Consider the following 4,687-nt stretch of genomic DNA (forward strand, 5'->3'; position numbering starts at 1 on the left):
AAAAATAAAAGAACCAAGTGAAAAAATGATTAAAAAACTTCATTCACAGTTAAAAAATTGAATTTAGGCTAATAACTTTCTGAGTTTTAAATATACTTTAAAATTTTTAAAGAGATAAATATAAATATAAGCCCTCAACTAGTATAATGGTATGGTTGTTGTCGAATTACCCATTTATCCTATATATTATTCATGTTTTCTTGTTTGTTACGTAAGTTATGAGCCATGTTATTGTTGAGATCTAATCACTTAAGACTCCTTATGAACAATTTATTGGATTATAAGCGAAAAGTGAATGATATACCCTTTTTTTATTTATTCTTAATATTTTCTTATTCGTGAAGACGTCTTTTACTACTTTTCATTGCCTTAAATGTAAAATAACCATAATTTGATGGAATCGATATGATGTAATGGTTCTTATTATGATAATGCTCAATTGTTGAATAAATAGAAATTGGATCCAACCTAAAATTATGTTCACGAAAAATACTTAAAGTAAAGGATGACTATCATGGTGGATATTTGTTTTCTGTCATCATATTGTATGATCACTATACAATTTTAATTCTCAACCCAAGACTTTCTAAGAGGCTTCTTTCTTCATCGGGATTGAAGATACTTGTGCATAGATTATAGTAAACGCCTGTCGCTGGACATTAATGTGGACACAAGTATAAAATTTTGCCAGCACTCGTTTTGTTGGAGCTAACCTTTTTTTGGAGTATTAATCACGCTTCTTCATTTTGTTGACTATATTGTTCTTATATTGAGGTGTCCTTGGAATCTAAGAATTGTCGAGGAATTTTTGTTTTATAATGGAAATGACTATTATCATCAAGAGCAACTGCGTAAGCGGTAGTCCCTGCCGACATGCCCAGGTTATAAGATCGCATAACCAAGTAACATAAGAAACATAATTCAATGCAGCCCGTCGAATATGTTCTGCGACCTCTATGTTCCATGTTTCTCTGTATAGATAAGAAAGATAATTCAATGCAGCTGGTCGAATATGTTCTGCGACCTCTATGTTCCATGTTTCTCTGTGTTTTTCTGTATAGATGAGTATCATCTTTGATTTGTCAGTCCTATTTTCTGGAATATGCGTCCATGCTTCATCTTTATTGATCCTGTACTATGGGTCCTCTTCAGATGTATTTTTATATCTCTCATATAATACAATATCCAGCTTTTTCGTCCTGAAAAAAAAGATAATTCAATGCCATCCAAATTATATAGCAGCAGCAAAAATGAAGTTTCCTTCAGATGCAGATGCAGGGAAGTAGCTCTTGAGCGAAGTAGCTCTTGCGGGTGATCCCCGTTGTTGTGACCCGTATTGATCGAGGGGCTGATGTATGATCTGCGTTTCATAAAACATTTCCAGTACTTTAGAATCACTTTGCCAAAAGTAGAACGACAATATGGAAAATTTCGTAAGAAGAAACAGAAGGATGATGCCATGGTTTAGTACACCAAGTGAAAGTGGGGAAGAAGTAATTGAGTTTATCATTTCCAGTTCAAAAGGTACCGTGGAGACTTGACCAATTATGGATTAACATAAGGTACAAGCCTATGTCAAAAAGATTTTAGAAATATTTCCATTATAAGTTACATTTCTATTTCAAAAGATTTTGAAAATATTTTCCTACTGGGTATGATTACACTTTTCCAATCTTTTATTCTTTCTAAGGAGCACAGATATTAATAAAAAGACCGAAACAAAAACGCACACAATAAAAATACAAGAATTTAATTTATCTCGGTAGGGGCAATTTATCGTTGAATATTCAAATACTAATGACAAACAGTTAGTTTATTCATGGCTCGTAAGACTGTAGAAGAAATGGCAGATTATGGAAATAACTTTCTCCCTCTTTTTTTAAAATCTTTATTTTACAACCAGCATGCTTTTGCTATTTTCTCTTTGAGTTTTTTTTATAGGGAATGTAAATTGGCATGTAAGATAGGAAAAAAAAATCAGTAAATAAATTATGAGTGAGAATATTTATTTTTAAATATGGTAGAGTTTAAATATTTTATATTTTGATTTTTTAATTAAAAGTTAATATAAAAAATCACATAATTTTATTGTTTAAAATTCTTTTTTAAATGTAAATTCAATGAAAAATATATAAAACACATTTTAACCTAGATATTAAACAAAATCAATAAAAAAAATGTCAATAACAAAATCAAAATATAAAATGCCTAAACTAAGTTTCTAAAAACTCTCTACAACTTCTACGAGTGTAGAACTAGAATAAGAAACCTCATTTCTTAGCACTACAAATTAGCATCACTTAGTAATGGTAACAACACCATATTTGTTGAAACAACGTCTAGTATAAACAAGGTGAATTGCAAGGACGTGTATTATATATTACTCACAGTCAATCTTGGAAATCAAGTCAGGAAGGTATAAAACGAAGTGAAAATGGATTAAACAGAACTGAATGAATAAATTAATAAAATGCGCCAGAGGAGGTACTTGTCTTTCAAGCTTCCTATAATATCTGGGTTACACGTGTTGAATCGTTATTTTTTTTATGAGTATTTCTTAAATGAATTAAACCGTATAATATGAAATAACATGCCAATCAAGTAATAGAACACTTGGCACCGTGCATGCATTCTTGCTGGATATGAGTCGATAGCGAGGATGTTTTCTAGACCCTCACCTTGATCAGGTGATATGGGATGATAGCAAGAATGACCAAGGTTTGATATGGGCTGATAGCAAGAATGACCAAGGTTTAGGTCCCCAAAATTGGAATGTTGCTTATTTATCTAGTAGAAGTAGAACAATCTCATGAAATTTTGATGAATTTATTTTGAGATGGTAGATTTCAGAATCTTCTGATCATTTGGAAGAAATTAAGAAAAACATATTTGCAATGATACGACAATTTGGACCTCCCAGCGTTTTCCCATTTTATGCAGTTAGCAGAATTGTGAGCTAAGGCTGGTTTGTCAAGAATCAGAGTCTGGAATTTTATTCACAGTGTTCATTTTTAGTAGATTTTTAAATCAGAACTGGAACATCATCAATTGGAGACCCAGATGCCAAAGTCTCCAGAAAGCACTACTTCTACTATTTAGTCCAAATGTCTCAATCTAGTATCAAGTTCGGTCTCGTCTGATCTGTGATGCCATACATGAGCAGCTCCAGAATCAAGAGATTGTTAAATGCACAGATTCCTGTTTGCTGTTTATGACAAGTATCCCAAGTTCCGCAGGCATGAGATAAATCAAAATCAAAACTTACAGTGCACAAAATATGAAACAGAACTGCTGCCATCTTGAAAGAAGACAACCTTCGAAGCTTACCAGGTTTCCCTCATGGAAAATACTAAAAGCTCACTGTAAATGTTTTTCTACCATTCAAAATTTCAAGCCAAAAAAAAAACATAACATAATAAAGAAACAAGGAGAAGTAATATCAGATTTTAAAGCAACAAGGGATCATTTCAGCACTTTCTAAGCATACCCAAAGAACTAAATATACTATAAAAGCAAGAACCTGCTTCATTTTCCAAACAGCCTCTCCATCTCTACATAAATTTGCTACACAGTTCCTACCACGAATGGATGGAGAAGGAATTATGATGCTTACTTAGGTTGATATGCAATTCGAGCTCTGAAATTCCAGCAGCAAACAGAGCGCAAATGATGAGAAGTTTCTGAGCCGTTTGTTGTTCTTCCAATACTGCTGCGTGGTCTCCTGTGCTTCTGGACTTCAACTCACAAATGTTGTTCGACGGGGAATACATATAAAAACAATGTTCTTTCATGGGCTTCAGCTTATTAAAAAATTCAATTCTCCTCCTTGGGCTTCCAGCAGTGAATGAAAAGGAACCACTTAAATGCAAAGGATTTGCTTAAACTCAGAAACCAGGCGAGGGAAGCTATCAAACTGGAATAAATTATAAATTATGCTAGATAAAATTATGCTAGCTTCCCTTCTGCAAAAGTTTTCCAGTATAAATTATAAATTATGCTAGATAAAATTATGCTAGCTTCCCTTCTGCAAAAGTTTTCCAGTAGTGAATGAAAAGGAGCCGCTTAGATGCAAAGGATCTGCTTAAACACGGAAACCACGCGAGGGAAGCTATCAAACTGGAATAAATTATGCTAGCTTCCCTTCTGCAAATGTTTACCTTTCGTATTGTTTGCAGCACAAGGTTTTATTTGAGTTTCTTTAGCTTACACATGTTCGTTATACCAAAAAATCAAGGTACACGTGGAAGGAGAAGTCTCCAACATTTAGCATGCGGCAACACCAGTGCTAAAAAGGACATTGGATATAACAAAATCTTTGTGCAAGTGAATATAACCGGGACTTTGGATAAAAGATAGATTGTCACCAGATTTTCATTACATAAGCTAACCCTGCAATAAGAGGACCGTTTTTTCTAAGCCTAAAACTGCCGAAACCTTTCGTTAATATTTCGATGAGAGAAGTCTACAACATTTAGCATGAATAGCATGCGGCAGCACCAGTGCTAAAGGGGACTTTGGATAAGATGAGATTGTCTTAATATTTTTGCATTGGGCAACGTGAAGGCTGCAATAAGACCTCAATCATTTGTCCAACCAAAAACTTTGGGTAAAATTTTGTTGAATAAAATTGGGAGCATCAAACTTAGGTTAAAATGTGAAAACACCGAAAAAAACCAGTCAAAATATC

At 33.5% G+C, this 4,687-nt stretch overlaps 1 long non-coding RNA gene across 1 annotated transcript; it reads right to left on the reverse strand.

Moving 5' to 3' along the window:
* Positions 1-709: 709 nt before the first annotated feature.
* LOC149218320 (uncharacterized) lies at positions 710-4,161 on the reverse strand. The gene is made up of 2 exons (XR_016248620.1): positions 3,614-4,161; positions 710-1,360 (listed from the first exon to the last, which is right to left on the reverse strand). It is a non-coding gene; the product is annotated as an uncharacterized LOC149218320 (long non-coding RNA).
* Between the last annotated feature and the right edge of the window lie 526 nt (positions 4,162-4,687).

Source organism: Pinus tabuliformis, chromosome Q (genome assembly GCF_031772625.1).
Source record: "Pinus tabuliformis cultivar Carrire ecotype Pingquan chromosome Q, CPIR1, whole genome shotgun sequence".
NCBI lineage: Eukaryota > Viridiplantae > Streptophyta > Pinopsida > Pinales > Pinaceae > Pinus > Pinus tabuliformis.